The sequence below is a fragment of the Amblyomma maculatum genome, chromosome 1, assembly GCF_055883805.1.
Source record: "Amblyomma maculatum isolate TAMU_Amacu chromosome 1, ASM5588380v1, whole genome shotgun sequence".
In the NCBI taxonomy this organism is placed as follows: domain Eukaryota; kingdom Metazoa; phylum Arthropoda; class Arachnida; order Ixodida; family Ixodidae; genus Amblyomma; species Amblyomma maculatum.
In genome coordinates, this window is record NC_139344.1 from 87107053 (window position 1) to 87123973 (window position 16921).

The window sequence follows — 16921 nt, forward strand, 5'->3', positions numbered from 1 at the left end:
TAGATCTAGAAGACAGAGAGCCCGAAGAGATGTGGACTGATGTTCGTGATATAATACAAGAAATTGCTACTAAGGTGGTTCCAAAGCAAAAGAAACACAAGAAAGCAAACTGGTTATCTGAAGAGGCTTTGCAAATAGCTGAGGAAAAGAGGATGGCAAAAGTTATGGGGGAAAGAGAAAGATACAAGGTTCTCAATGCGGATTTTGAGAAAATAGCAAGGAGAGATAAGAATGCCTTCCTGAACATACAGTGCCAAGCAGTTGAGGACAACAGCCAATTAAGGAACACAAGAGCTCTGTATAAGACAATCAAATATATCAAAGAAAGCTTCTGTGCTAAGCTGGGCGTGATAAAGGACAAACGAGGCAAGGACCTCAGTGAAGCCTCAGAGATAAAGAAGAGGTGGCAGGAATACACAGAAGAACTGTACAAGAAGGACCCGAATGTGCAAACCCAACATAAGACGGTTGTGATTACTGATCTCGAGCCGGGTATCCTGAAGAGTGAAGTTGAATGGGCCTTAGCCAGCCTTACTAAGAACAAAGCTAGCCGAATTGATGGCATTCCTGCTGAGTTGCTTCAAAACCTCAACCATGACGACGCTGTTAACATTCTGCATACATTATGTTAGAAGATTTGGACAACCCTGCAGTGGCCACAGGATTGGAGGAGGTCAGTTTACATCCCCATCCCAAAGAAAGGCAGTGCCAAATATTGTTCCAACTATCGCACGATCGCGCTTATTTCGCATGCTAGCAAGGTGATGTTGAAAATCCTCCAAGGTAGGCTGCAGCAGTATGTGGATCGGGAGCTTCCGGACGTGCAAGCTGGGTTTCGCAAGGGCAGAGGAACTAGAGACCAAATTGCCAACCTTCGCTGGATCATGGAAAAAGCAAGAGAGTTCCAGAAACCCATGTACTTCTGCTTTATTGATTATGCAAAAGCGTTTGACTGCGTAGATCACAGCAGATTGTGGGCTCTCCAAGAGATGGGAGTTCCAATTCACCTCATCTGTCTCCTCAGGAACCTATATGAAGGGCAAGAGGCCACAGTCAGAACTGGGCATGGTCTTACTGATTGGTTTCCGATTGAGAAAGGAGTGACGCAAGGCTGCTTACGGTCGCCCTGCCTATTTAACCTATATGCAGAGTGCATCATGAGGAAGGCCGGTCTGGACGAGTCTTCAGCTGGAGTGAAGATTGCTGGAAAACGTATCAACAACCTTAGATATGCGGATGATACCACTTTAATGACAGAAAGTGAAGTGGAACTCAAGAGACTTCTGATGCGCGTACAAGAACATTAAAAAGACAAAGATCATGGCGTCTTGCCCTATCAAGTCCTGGAGCATCAATGGAAAAGAAGTGGAAGCTGTGACAGATTTTCTCTTCTTGGGCTCCAAGATCACCTCGGAAGGAGACTGCAGGCATGAAGTTAGGAGACGCCTGCTTCTGGGAAAGAGAGCAATGGCTATCCTTGACCGCCTAGTAAAGAGCAGAGACATTAGTCTGCCAACCAAGATCCGTATAACTCGTGCTATGGTCTTTCCAGTTGTGATGTGTGGATGCGAGAGTTGGACTGTGAAGGAGGCTGACCGTCGAATAATTGACGCGTTTGAATTGCGGTGCTGGCGGAGACTCTTGAGAGTTCCTTGGACTGCCAGAAGATCAAATCAGTCGATATTGTCGACCATAAACCCTGACTGCTCATTGGAGGGTCAAATTCTGAAGTTAAAGCTCAGCTACTTTGGTCATCTGATGAGAAGAGAGGAGTCGCTGGAGAAAGATTTTATGTTGGGAAAGGTTGAGGGTAGCCGGAGAAGGGGTAGGCAGCAAACGCGATGGTTAGATGGCATCCTCGAGGCACTGCAGATGAAGTTATGTGATGTTAGGAAGATAGTGAGAGACCGGAAAGCGTGCCGTGACATGGTCCATAGGGTCACGAAGAGTCGGACACGACTGAACGACTGAACTGAACTGATAACACCTCTACTCAGAAGAGATAGCATACTTGACTACATTATTAGTGGCCAATGACTATTTCTGATGTAAGCAGGATGCAGTGGCCCAGCTATCTGTGTGTACAGGTAGCAACGACCCGCAGGACTACATTAAAAAACGAGGTTTTAGCAAAATGTTCTGACTTCACAGTGCCACTATGAAGTTTTTCTTAGTTTAGCATAACCGAGCACATTTGAAAACTAGTGTGGTTGTGTATACCATAACTTCAATGCGAATATTTTTAAATCAGTCCAATATGCACTCGTTAGGTGATGTACAAATCCAGATTCGGTTGTAGGCTCTATTCGAATTTCATTAAAAAATGGCAGCCTCATTTCTTTACTTTGTAGTACAACTGAGAAGCAAAGCTGAGAAAATATTAAGGAACGGTGTAAAAATAGCAACTCTGGTATAGCTACGCAGAAATTAAATGAATACAGGCAAAAATATCCCCAAATACATTTTATGATTACACGACTATTAGAAAAAAAAAATCACATTTAGCCAACATCATAAAGACAAATTAAGGACCTGAAATGCGCACCGTGAAGTCAGAAAATTATTCTGAAAACTGTCTTTAATATATACATACCTAAGGACAGCACACCAAGCTGTTACTTGCAACCACTGATGACGGTGCCGCAGCATCCTGCTTACGCAACAGATAAATGTTTGTTCCAAACAGTATATTCAATTACGCTTTCTCTTTATGTTAAATGTCTCAGCCTCAGCTTAAGGGTGATAATGTATTTGTTCCTTTTGCACCTTCATTTAGATGTTTGAGAAGCTACAGGTTCCAGCTTTTATAACATTGTTGGAAAGAATATAATGTTACATATTCTTTCATATTCTTTTTATCTCACTTTTTCTGAAGCTTTGAGAAAATTTCGTTTTTTTTTTTTTAGTTTTGAAAAAGACTACTAGGTTAAAATGTCATATTTGGGGCACTGTTTGATGTGCTTCTATTCTGTACATGAGAAAGAACATTTATAAACTTTTTTTTAGTACCTAAGTGTTTATCTGTTCTATAATTTTGAAGTAAGAGTGCCTTATAGTCGCATAGAAAATATTGTAGATAGCCTCATATGGCACTTGTGGCAATTTTGAATTACTTTTCTAGGAGACGGTAAGCGTCAGAAATATGCCCAACATACTCTTTCTTGCTTTTACTCTAAGCAGTTAAGAAACGTTCCCTGAGGCCTGCATATGTCGATTCCTTGGTCATTGTAAAATTGCAAAAAATGCGCTGTGCACAGTAAAGCTGCTTATGATGTCATTCATAATTTTCTTCCGATCATTTTCACAAAACTAACTTCGCTGTTCATATACTGAGCAATGTGTGTACATATATATATATATATATATATATATATATATATATATATATATATATATATATATATATATATATATATATATATATATAGCTATAAAATCAAGGAAACTAAAATTGTGAAATATCAGAAGTTTGATCTCATGGTATTTGCCAGCTGTATACTTGTGTCATCGCCATATATGCAGTCTGCAACACATGAATACAGCCAACTGTAGCCAAAAAGGCGCTAAAAAGCAACGTGGAAAGGGCTTTGGAACAGCTCACCATGACATCTTCAATAAGTTGCTATGCTTGACAAGCCGACACTGACAACCAATCATCTTCCCAAGTAGTATTTTGCTTTTCCTGGAATGGTGATAAAAGGACACTCAAGTAGTCATAATCCAAGCCAGAGAACACAAATCAAGAATGCTGTGCTGGTGCATTTACAAAATAGACTTGCCACATTTTAACAATAAAATGTTTATATGCCCCTCATTTGCACTACACATCAAAGCCACTGTCCATGCACTAGCATATCACTTTTGGAAGAAATAATTTGTTTCATTTCTTCCAAATGTTATGCACCATCTTGTTTGTCTACAAGTTTCGTTAGCATGCGGCTGTTGCTAAATATTCAATGTCAGTCACCAGTCAGCCAGGCTACAAGTGCAGCTGGTCTCAAATGACGAAGCAAACTTGGGGCCAACACAGTTTATTGCACGCGACAAATCAGACAGTAGATAACTGAACATCTTATTTTCAAAAAAGAGAAGATGCTTAAGATACTGAATCTTCACTATGGAAATACAACCAATGGACTTGTGACTACCAGGCATATTCAAGGTAGCAGGCATCTGCCTAGGAAATGCTGCCATATTACCTGCCTTTCATTTAAACTCAACTGTACAGATCAGATAAGCATCTAAAGTAACTTAGCACAGCCACACTACTGCGTTAAAGATGTGGCTATCTGGCTTGTTTGCTCTTACACACAAAAACAACCAGTAGCCTACATCAAAGATGCAGCCAAAAGCCAAGCAACTAAACATGCTTATGATACAGCTGATTACAGAAACTCAAAATAATATAGTGGTCTGGCAGCATGTAAGGGCACCAATATTAAATTGGAATGCCACATTAACACAATAGCCTCTTTAGAAACATTCAGAAATTTTCTTAGTATTAAATCTGAACCCTGCAATAAGTGGTATGAATAGAAGCTCAACAATGCAAGGCATGGGTGCGCACACAGAGCGGCAAAATGTAAAAAATATTGAGATTACTCTTTCACTGCTATCATGAGACACAAACTGCAAAGCAGGCCGCAGCTGCTTGCTGTACTAAAATATCAATATCACGGCAGCACTGCAATGCACCAAGACATTAAGTAACTTACTCCTTCCGAGTCACATCTAGTACATTAGAGTTTCCGATTCCAGCGCTAAAAGTTATGCAAGAGCTCATGACTTTCCCAAAACCACATGCATGCCTCAATTCGGAAAGTCTAAATGGTTTGGTTTGGTTTGGTTTGTGGGGTTTAATGTCCCAAAGCAACTCAGGCTATGAAAGACCCCGTAGTGGAGGACTCCGGAAATTTCGACCACCTTTTTAACGTGCACTGACATCGCACAGCACACGGGCGCCTTCCTTTTCGCCTTCATGGAAAAGCTGCCGCCGAGGCCGGGATGAAAAGTCTAAATGAACAATAACATTATCGTATGCACACATATGTGCACAGGTGAACCTTTGCCTCACAGTCTTTTAAAGCAATATTGACACATGCCATTCATAGACGACGAAGATTTGAACGGGCGATTCGGAGAAGACGACGAAGCGAAACGGTGCTCCGCTTTCGTGCTGACCTGACTGGTTGTTGGTGTTCTTCGGTGCCAGAGTGCCAGAGCGCCTTCTGTGTAACGTTACGTTACAAATCTGGTGGAGGCATTGCGGGGTATCGATCCAGTCCTGCATAATCAACCTGTCACTACGGAGCTTACCCCCGTACATCAACGCCTCGTCCGCCGCCTACGTGAAGAGCCCCCTGAATTCGGACCCTTTCCGGCCGCTACCAGGACGACGCATCCTCAGACGGCCGTAGAACCTGCTGCAATGACATCTGAGAGCAGGCTTTCCACCCACATCCTGTGTCATCAGCCGCGAACACCCCCGTCTTTTCATGGCGACGTGTTCGAAGACGCCGAGGACTGGCTTGAGACCTACGAGCGAGTCGCTCGTTAACGGGTGGACTGATGAGCGTAAGCTCCACAACGTGTACTTCGCTCTTAAAGAGTCTGCACGGACATGGTTTGCAAACCATGAGACTTCCTTCCCATCCTGGGCAGCCTTCTGTCGTGATTTGGAAGCCACTTTTCCTAGCGCCGACCGCCGGGAGCGAGCAGAAGCTGCGCTACACTCGCGCAGTCAGCGCCAGAACGAGAGCGTGCGTATGTTCTTTGAGGACATGACACGCCTTTTCAAGCGTGCAGACCCACAAATGCCAGAAGATAAGAAGCTACGTCACCTGACGCGGGGCGTTAAACAATAACTTTTCGCGGGACTGGTGCGCAGTCCACCGCGCACTGTGGCGGAGTTTCTCAGCGAGGCAGCGACCATGGAGACAACGCTGCAACACCGAGCTCGCCAGTGCAACCGTGACGTGAACATCATTGGGTCCGACGCACCCCCTGTGCATGTCGGCAGCGACATAGACGCATTACGCAATCTCATATCCGTTCTGCCGTGCGGGAGGAACTGCAAGCGCTCCGGATGCTTTGCAACACAACATCTTTTCCTTCGCTGGCTGAAGTCGTCCGGGACGATGTGCGTAGGGCAGCTGAGCAAGTTGCTGACGTTCCCCGGCAGCAGAGCGTTCCCCACCAGACGTTCGACGCGAGACCCACCTACGCGTCCGTCCTACGTAAGGCTCCCTCGCCGGACCATAGTATCAACGCCGCAGCTCCAGCAATGGAGCCGCAGGGTCCTCGCATGGAGGACCTCGCATGGAGCCGCATGGAGCCTCGCTACTCCCCTAGCTCCGCCAATCTACCAGCGATCCCGTAAAAGTCAAGTATGACGGCCCCGGGACCGTCGGCCCCTGTGCTATCAGTGCAGTGAAGCCAGTCACATTTACCGGGCGTGCCCGTACCGCCGCGTCAACATGCGGGGTTTCCCCTCGGAGGACCTCTACCCTCGGAATGCCCAACGGCCTACTGAGATTGCAAGCGACCTTGCAGCGCGACAGTATCCGGTCACATCCGGTTACCAAGAGCGTCGGTCTACATCCCCGACGAGCTACGCCGCTCCCCCAGGCCGGGAAAACTAATACCAGCGGCCTTCGGAGGCAGGTCGCTGGTGCCGGAAAATGTGAAGATCCTCCGACATCGTCAGTCAACCCCTGTACTAAAGCGCTGACATCGCTTAAATTATAACAATAAAATGTGGACAGTAAACAAAAGCCGTAAACCTACAGAATCGCGCGGACAAGTGCACGGAGAAACGAAGACGCGCGTCGAAAGTCAGCAGAGAACGCTTCCACTGCCGTTGTCATACAGCCTCTCCGAAGCCGGAGTGATCTTTGTGTGCAGTAGAGAAGCAGTGCTGACTTCGCGCACATTGCTGCGCGCCACTGCTCCGTTTCCTCGTTTCGTACGCGCTCCTGCCGTTGTCATGTCACGTGCCTCGCTGGACCACTTCCGCTCGCTTGTTTCGCGCACTGGCGCACTGGCTGCCTCACTCAGGAGGCCAAGCTTGCGGCTCAGCCAAGGAGGGCTCATCCTGAATAGTAGAGAACATGTAGGGATGTAGGCTCCCTGCGAAAATTACCGCCGTTGTCCTCGGGGAAGGTTATCTGCAGTACGTGCCACATGGGTCTGCTCTGCGCATGCCTTGTTGTTGCCTAGCAACGGAGACGCGCGCTGTTCTTGCTCTCTCGTTCCCATCCATGGAGGAAGGAAACAACTTCCTCCATGTTCCCATCTTTCCTCCTGGCGCAATGCGAAGTACCGGCAATAGACCAACACCGATCTGTGACGTAAGCGCGATGCGGTGGCGCTTCTGTCGCCAGGCTGGGCCGGTTGGGGGTGAAAACTATAGCTTAGCGCCCATAGGAATACATGGACCTGAAAAATGTCAAAGCAATTTTCTGATTTCACGGCGTACCTATGGTCTCATTATTCCGTACAGAGCAACCATGAACATCCTAGAACAGATCACGAAAGTATGAAATCTCATTAACGAGGCGAAGTATTTTTAAAATACCACGAAACCTATGTGGGTGCGAGTTGGGAGGCCGATCCCATAGAAACACATGTAACAACTTACCGCAAAATTTTACTCGGTACAGCAGCGTTGAACCCTTCTCATTTTTTGGTGAACGTCTTGTATCACGCCTCGACATCATGTTGCATGGCACACTACATTTCCTTGCAAGTACTGCAAGTCTGATGACTTGCAGGACCGTTCACAGCACGATAAACTGATCGCGCACAGATGCAGACGACAATGCACCACCGGCGCTATCGCTAGCAGACGCTCCGGAGCTGGAGGCGGTCGCAGTGGGTATCACCTGCTGCGCCGTCCTCTGCTGCAATTAGTGATTCTCGTTCGGTCCATATTGTGGTATGGCGTTTGACAACTGCCTTTTAAAAGTAAGTTTGTCTAGAATGTATCAATTAGGCGACAATTTTATCAATCTAATTTACTCCATGCGGCAGCATATAAGACTGTAAACAAAACTACGTGATTCGCTACATGACCATTTTAGGGTGTCTATTCACAACATAGATTATTCGGAGAGGTTTAGAAGTAGACCGTCTCCGCAGTGACGCAGCATACTTGTTCAAAGCGCTGGCCAATGTTTAACGACCGGCCTACACTTCTGGTGCTCTGCGAAACGAGAAAAATGTTGCGGTAAGTTGTGTTTACATGCGTTTCTATGGGTCGTCCTCCCAACTCGCACCCCGATACGTTTCGCGGTGTTTTAAAAATACTTCACCTCGGTCAGGAGATTTCATACTTTCACGATCTGTTCTAGGATGTTCACAGTTACTCTGAACCGAATAAGGACATAATAGGTGTCTTGTGAAATTAAAAAACTGCTTAGAAATGTTTCGGTTCCATGTATTCCTATGGGCGCTAACCCTATTTTTCACCCTCGTCTGCTGCGACGCCGCGAGCGCCCCCCTTTGTTTGTAAACACGGTGTTGGTCTCCGGCATCATGGAGGAAGGAAAGAACCGGCATGATTGCCCATGCCCTAGAGAGAGTTGTCGTTGATGGATGGATGGATGGATGGATGGATGGATGGATGGATGGATGGATGGATGGATGGATGGATGGATGGATGGATGGATGGATGGATGGATGGATGGACGGACGGACGGATGGATGAAATATAGAAGCGTCCCCTTTGAAACGGGGTGGTAGCAATTGCTATCATGCTCATTTTTCTCCCTATATCTTAATTATTGTTTTAGATTGGTTAACTATACCATCCTTTTATTTATTGAATTCTTGTTTCTGTCGTTTTTTGCTAGCTTCCACCGCCGGTTTATTCACCCGGCCACTGAACCGCAGAGCTTCAGGAAGAGTGACTGCGCCTGCATCGACTTCCGGATGGATACCATTACATTTGAGCATAATATGGTGAGTTGTTTCACTGGAGTTACCACATACAGCACATGCGTCAGCTTTATTGTTAAATTTCTTTTTGTAGCTGCGTGTTCTAAGGCACCCTGATCTAGCTTCAAAAAGTAGGGCACTGCCCCTTTAGTTATCAAAGAAAGCTTCCTTTCTGATCTGCCTTTTCCACTTTCGGTATAATTCCACAATTTCTTTTCCATCGAATTTATCCAATTTTTACCTTCTGTGTTTTTCACCTGTTGCTTAACGGTCTTCATTTATTCGGTCTTGTGACCAGCATACTTACTGGTTAGTTTCCTAGCTCTTTTCCTCATTGTGAGTCAACGCTTTTTAGGTATAGGTATTTAAATACTTTAGCTGCCCATCTGTTACTGTCCAATTTCCTCAGGCGTTCCTCATATAATATTTTACTCTGAGCTTCGCGTACTTCAAAAGATGCCCAGCCCATATCTACCGCCTCATTTGCGGTTTTGTCGTGGGCACCTAGTGCTAATCGTCCGACGGCTCTCTGATGTCGACTGTACCTCTGATTTTAGGCACTAAACTGCATTTCCGAAAGTAAGCTTTCCAAATTGAGCAATCCAGATTTAGAGATCCCCACTGAATTGGCCATACTCGAATTAGTTAAGACATCAATTTTGGTCATATTCTGACGAGGTCAAATTTTCGGTGTCCAAGGGGCCAATACCCCTCAAAGCCTCATACCTGTTGTATCCCCACAATGCCCTATGCTTCATTATTCCGGCATTTCTTCGCCCTTTGGCCTTAAGTGATAGCTCATGCTTTCCAATGTATTCCAATCCTTCGTTTACCCATACCCCGGGATATTTAAATTATGCTACTATGGGTATTTCATGGCCTTGTATTTTAAGACCCTGATCAGTTGAGCCGTTGAAAATCATCAGACCCGACTTACCTGTGCTAAAACTGAAGCCTAGAGCGTCCCCTTTGTCTCCGCAATATTTAACTAGAGTTTGCAATTCTTCCTGACTCTCAGCTAGCAGCACAATACCGTCTGCATACATCAAACTGGGGAAGCGCTGCTCTACCGCCTTTCCACCTAATCTATATGATAGGTTAAAACCTAGATTACTTTCTTGTATCCTCCCTTCCAGGTTTATCATATTGTCACGACTCAAGCCACAGGGAGCCGTGAAGGTAAGACCCGAGAGTCAGGTTTGCTTCTACATCCGATGACAGTGTCCAGCACCAGCGCGTCTCTCGAGCCAACAACCGCTTCGTCGTTGTCAGCACCAAGCACGGTGCTGTGCACGTGGCATTATCGCCCCCCCCCCCCCTCCGCGAAAGGGAAACATCGTCCCGATGTCAAGGTGAGAAGAGAAAAAAAAAATGGGGGTAGGTGAACTGTACAATGAGTGAAGGTCTCACTTGCAGCGTCACGGTTACAAAACGTGACGTTGACACAGCGTTCAGTCACGTGAAAAGTACGGCTTTAAGCGCACCACGTGCACAATTTCAGGTCGCTGACGCCGAACACTGACGGTCACACTTGCAACCGGAACAACTTCGTAGTTAACACTGTTTAAGCGGCGCAGGACTTTATAGGGTCCGAAATACCGGTGTAGCAGTTTTTCACACAAGCCTTTGTGGCGCACGGGGGTCCACACCCACACTTGGTTTCCTGGTTCGAAGTGGACTTCCTTGTGCCGAGGGTTATAGTATCGAGCGTCGATGGCATGCTGCTCCTTAATGTGCGAGCGGGCCAGCTGGCGGGCTTGCTCGGCCTGTTCCGCGAAATGGGCGGCATCGGGTTCGACCGCTTCATCCCCGCACGGGAGCATTGCGTCCAACGTCGTGCGGGCCTCCCTGCCATATATGAGACGGAATGGTGTAAACTGCGTGGTTTCCTGCAGCGCCGTATTGTAGGCGAAGGTGACATACGTCAAGATCTCGTCCCATATTTTATGTTCAACGTCAACGTACATTGAAATCATGTCCGCCAACGTTTTGGTGAGTCGTTCCGTTGGGCCATTTGTTTGTGGGTGATAGGCTGTTGTCGTGCGATGATCGGTATTGCTGAGAGTTAAGGTGTCCCGCAGTAGCCGAGCTGTAAATGCCTTACCTCGGTCAGTAATAATGGTCGACGGTGCACCGTGTCTAAGCGCAATTTCATTCATAAAGAAGTGAGCAACTTCCCCGGCAGTACCTCTGGCAAGGGCCTTTGTTTCAGCGTAGCGTGTCAGGTAGTCTGTGGCGACTACGATGCCCTTATTTCCGTTTGAGGATAAAGGAAATGGGCGTAAAAGGTCCATGCCCACTAGCTCGAATGGTGTGAGGGGTGGTTCAATAGATTGCAACATGCCAGATGGCTTGAGTGCGGGTTTTTTTCGCCGCTGGCATTGCCGACAAGTTTGGACGTAACGTTTAGCGCTCGGAGTAAGATGTGGCCAGTAATAGTTCTGCCGGACTCGGTTTAGGGTGCGTGTAAAGCCAAGGTGACCGGAAGTTGGTTCGTCGTGACAGGCCAGGAGGATTTCGTTCCTTAGATCAGCCGGTATGTCTAGCAAGTATTTGTTTGCACTCGATGTAGAATTCTTCTTATAAAGCATCCCGTTGCGGAGGCAGAACGATGACAGCTCCCGAGCAAGGTACCGGGGCATTGTAGGGTGCCCACCTTCGAGATGGTCGATAATCAGTCGCAGCTCGGCGTCAGCACGCTGTCTGGAAACGAGGTCGTACGTACTGACTGCTCCGAGGAAGCTATCGTCGTCGGTTGCGTCACGGAGGAGGGTCGACGGGAGCGCGGGACAGGCTATCAGCATCGGTGTGCTTTCTGCCGTACTTATAAACTACGTCGAAATCGAACTCCTGCAAGCGCAATGCCCAACGTGCTAAGCGGCCACAAGGATCTTTTAAGTTTTTCAGCCAACACAACGAGTGATGGTCTCGAAACGGTAGCCATAAAGGTACGGGCGGAACTTGGAAGCGGCCCATACTACCGCCAAACATTCTTTTTCGGTGGTAGAATAGTTGGACGCAGCACGTGAAAGTGCACGACTGGCGTAGGCAATTACTTTGTCGACCCCGTCTTGGTGCTGAACTAGAACGGCACCAAGGCCGATGTTGCTCGCATCCGTGTGTAGCTCCGTGTCGGCGTCGTCGTCGAAATGTGCCAGGATCGGGGGTGACTGGAGCCGGCGTCGTAACTCGTCGAAAGCCATCTGCTGCTCGGCGCCCCAGCAAAACGATGCGTCATCTCGAGTCAGTAGTGTCAGAGGACTGGCCATCTGTGCAAAGTTTTTAATGAAGCGGCGATAATAGGAGCACAGCCCTAGAAACCGTCGGACTGCTTTGGGTGGGGATGGGAAAGGCAGCAACGGCAGCAAGTTTCTCGGGGTCAGCTCGGATGCCGTCAGCTCTGACGATGTGCCCAAGGAACTTCAATTCGGTGAATCCGAAGTGACACTTTTGAGGCTTGAGAGAAAGGTTGGCAGACCGAACGGCTTCGAGAACAGTTCTCAGGCGGCGTAGGTGTTTCGAGAACGACGGCGAAAAGATTATCACGTCGTCGAGATAAACAAGGCATGTCTACCACTTCAGACCTGTGAGCACAGTGTCCATCATCCGCTGGAAGGTGGCAGGAGCACAGCATAGCCCGAATGGGAGGACGCGGAATTCATAGAGGCCATCTGGTGTCACGAAGGCAGTTTTTTCACGGTGCCTCTCATTAACTTCGATTTGCCAATAACCACTCCTGAGGTCAATCGAGGAGAAGTACTTGGCACGGCAAAGTCGGTCGAGAGAGTCGTCGATCCGTGGCAGTGGATAGACATCCTTCTTTGTCATACTGTTAAGCTTCCTGTAGTCAACGCAGATACGCAGTGTTTCATCTTTCTTTTTGACGAGGATGACCGGGGACGACCATGGGCTGCTTGACGGCTGAATGACGCCATCGGCAAGCATCTCTTTGACTTGCTGTTGGATAGCTTCTCTTTCCCGAGGAGACACACGATAGGGCTGTTGCTGGATAGGTCGAGTGCCTTCATGCGTGATAATCCGGTGTTTAATGACCGAAGTTTGCTGCACTTTAGACGAAGACGTGAAGCACGCACGAAACTCCAGCAACAGATCCTGGAGTTGCCTCTTTTCAGCAGAGGAAAGGACAGAATTGATGTCGACAGCGTTTACGGCATCATCCGGTTCGGTGCCAGGCGTAACTTCTTCGGAAGCAAAACATTCGGCGACTTCTTGCAGATGGTCAACGTAAGCGATCGCCGTGCCACGGAACAGATGTCGATGTTCATTAGAGAAATTGGTGACGAGCACCTCCGTCTCTCTGCCACTAAATAAACAAAGAGCTCTTGCCACAGCAACGCCCACGGTGAGTGAGAGGGACACATTAGGCTCAACAACCCGGAGGCCGTGATGTGGCTCGTCGCAGGTAACTCTGGCGAGGATGCTGGCACGTGATGGCACTGTGAGGCTATCATCGGCGACTCGCAGCGTGGAGTGGGACCCACGGTACTCATACTTTTCGGTGGTTAGTTTAGAGGAAAACGTCACCAAGCGATTCGGGAGATCTATAGTGGCACCGTGCTCACAAAGGAAGTCGATGCCAAGAATAACATCGCGAGAGCATTCGCGTAGAACAAGAAACGTTGCGACAAATGTGCAGCCTCGCACCGTAACCCGAGCCGTACACATACCCAGTGGTGCAACCATATGTCCGCCTGCCGTACGTATGTCTGGTCCGTTCCATGGCGTCATCACTTTTCTTAGCGTCCTTGTAAGCCGCCCGCTAAGGATAGAAAAATCGGCTCCCGTATCGACTAAAGCACTGACCTCCTTCGTGTCGACGATAACAGGGATGTCCAGGGAGACCCGGCCCCGACCAGGGCATGTCGACGTCGGTTCGGAGTGAAGCGAGCGGTGCGGCGGCGGAAGCTGGGCGGCAGTTGGGTGGTCGGCGTCGGGGCGGTTCAATGTTGACGGCGGGTTGGAGTGAAGCGAGCGGTGCGGCGGCGGAAGCTGGGCGGCAGTTGTGTGGTCTGCGTCGGGGCGATTCAGTCGACACGGTGGTGATAACTAGTCAGCGATGCGGACGACGTCGGGGCGATCTAGTCTGTGCGGCGAAAACTGGACAGGAATTCGGCGTTCGACGACGGGGCGAATCGAGCGGTGCGGCGGTGGAAGCTTTGCGGCGAATCGGTGTGCGGCGACCTCGCCCCCAAAGGTCGCCGGAACTAGTTTTCCCGACGATGGCTCGAGGAACCACGGTGTGCAGCGGTATAACGTGGCCCAGAGGGCGAAGAGCGGCGTGGAGAAGGCGATTCGCGACTCACGACGAGGGGAATGTGGCGGACTACGCTGGCGGGTGACGTACCAGGTCGTTTACCAGGTCGTGGACGAGGGCTGTCGGGAGCAAATCCTCTCAGGCCCATCTGGCGATAAGGGCACTGTCGGTAGAGGTGACCAGCCTCGCTACAATGGTAGCATAGAGAGCGGTTATCTGGAGCGCGCCAGATATCAGTCTTTCAGGGCGTCTGGCGCCGATATGCCCAGTGGGCCGGCGGTTCAGCAGCGTGTACAGCGACCTCGGGTGTATTGTAAGGAGAAGGAGTAGGAAGCAGAGCTGGGCGGTGTGTGACATCAGCATAACTCATTGGCTGGGTGAGGCCCGGGTGCGGAGTTTGAGCGACTGCACCTATCGGTGGCGTAAGTGCGTTCTGGACCTTCTCACGGATGACGCTGGCCAGAGAAGCCAGACCTGGGGCAAATGTCCCGTGAAGTTGCTGCAGCTCCTCGCGAACTACGGTGCGAATGAGGTCGCGAAGGGAGCTCAGGTCTGCCCCGGGATTGTAGTCGGTGCGATCAGTCGGCGGTGGTGCGGAGAGGGAATTCAGTGGCCGAGCATACTGACTGCATAGCTGCTGTAGCAGTTTCTCCATGATCACAGCTTCAGCCAGAAACGTCGTGACGGTGGTGGGCGGGTTCCGCACGAGGCCGGAAAAGCGCTGATCTTTGACGCCGTGCATCAGGTGCCGCACCTTCTTCTCTTCACTCATGGACGGGTCGGCGTAATGGCAAAGGCACATGACGTCTTCAACGTACATTGCGACCCCTTCGTTCTGACGCTGAACTCGAGAGGTCAGGGCACGCTCCGCGTTCTCCCGGCGGTCACTATTGGCGTACGTACCGAGGAGCCGGCTTCGGAAGGCCGGCCACGTAGAGAATGCGGCCTCGCGGTTCTCGAACCACGTCCGAGCAGCGTCTTCAAGGCTGAAGTAGACGTTTCGTATTTTTGCAGAGTCGTCCCAGCCGTTATGTCGCGCGACCCTTTCGTAGTGAGCTAGCCAGTCCTCGGCGTCTTCGAACTGCTCACCGTGAAATGGCTTAGGCGTACGTGGGGTCTAAAGGATGAGACATGACGAAGGGGTGGAAGGGGCAGTCGTGGTATGGGCGGCCGGTGTCGTTGCCATAGCTAGAGTGGAAGCTAGGGGCTCTTCCTCAAGAGGGAAGGTCTCGGGGAGGCAAGCCTCGGAGCCGCCGGCTTGCACGATGAACTGGAGTGGTCACGAGAGGCGACCACGTCGGGTCGTCCGCAGGAGAAGGGATCATCAATGGCACCTCCACCAGCGTCACGACTCAAGCCACAGGGAGCCGTGAAGGTAAGACCCGAGAGTCAGGTTTGCTTCTACCTCCGATGACATTGTCCAGCACCAGCGCGCCTCTCGAACCAACAACCGCTTCGTCGTCGTCGGCACCAAGCACGGCGGCCGCGCGGCACTATGCACGTGGAGGACAACTTTGTCTTAATCCTTTGCATACCTTGACAGCTTCCGTACTGCTTATCTCTTCCCATGTAATTTCTACTTTGTTATCCTGGTATATTTCCTGTAGGAACTCGGTTATCTCATAACTGATACCTTCTTCTTTTAATATGTTTCACAGGAGTTCCCTGTTTACGTTGTCGTACGCCCCGTTTAAGTCCAGGAAGGCCAAATACAAAGGTCTACATTTCACTCTAGATATTTCGATGCATTGGGTAAGCACGAACAGGCTATCATCAAAGCGCCTACCATTTCTAAAGCCGTTCTGCAGTTCTCCAAGTATCTTCTTACTTTCTACCCATGCTTGCACCTTTAATTTCACCGCCTGCATGGCCAACCTGTACATAACAGATGTTATGGTAATCGGCCTGTAGGATTTTATGGGCATCCTTTCTCCTTTCCCTTTATAAATCAAATTCATTTTACTTTGCCGCCAGCTGTCCTGAATTTGCTTATCCGTTATGACTGTCTCCAAAGCTTTTAACAACGTTTCCTTACTTCTTGGACCAAGTTCATTAATCAGCTTGATCGGATTTCCATCTATTCCTGTAGATGTGTTTTTAGGAATATTTTTTCTGCCTTTTTCCAATTTAGATTGGTTAGTAACTGCTTTCTATTCTGCTATCTTGTGTTGCTTCCTGATTTGCGGAGATTACCCTATCGTCGCTCTTAAATGACTCGGCTTTAACTGATGTAATGTAGTTCACTGCGTTGCCGGGCGTCGGAATGCCCCCTCACGTGGAAATCGCGTCATCATACGTCATCAGCGCGCTCAAAAATCTTGCTTTGCTTGTTTTTTACTTTTTCGCTGCCGCCATTAAACTGCCTCGTGGTGCCGTTTCCCGTTGCTTGCGCGCGTACATACATTATCGTGCGCGCGATGCCGTGCTGCTGCGCGTTCAGTATTTAAGTAGAGTAGAAAAAGTATTGACTTTGTTTTCTATTCCACGAGGGAAACGCGACGAGCTGCGCACCAAAAAAAATGGCTTCAAAACATAGGAAGGAAAGACTTCGTCCCGACGAAAAGGACTGTTTTGTGCGAGGTACTGTGTCTCGCGATATTTCTGCATGACTCGCGGTGCGTTTGAATTTAAGGGACCGAGATATTTTTCTCTTCTCGCACTTGTTTTTGCTTCTTATAACGCATTGAACCGTATGACATTTTCAGAAAA

The 16921-nt window shown here is 48.9% G+C and overlaps 1 long non-coding RNA gene across 2 annotated transcripts in view; it reads right to left on the bottom strand.

Moving 5' to 3' along the window:
* Window positions 1–3598: 3598 nt before the first annotated feature.
* Window positions 3599–16921, bottom strand: part of LOC146203090 (uncharacterized) — a 63876-nt gene continuing 50553 nt past the window's right edge. For both annotated transcript variants that reach the window (XR_014702334.1, XR_014702333.1), the window contains one exon: window positions 3599–3682. This is a non-coding gene — a long non-coding RNA (uncharacterized LOC146203090). The remainder of the gene's footprint in view (window positions 3683–16921) is intronic.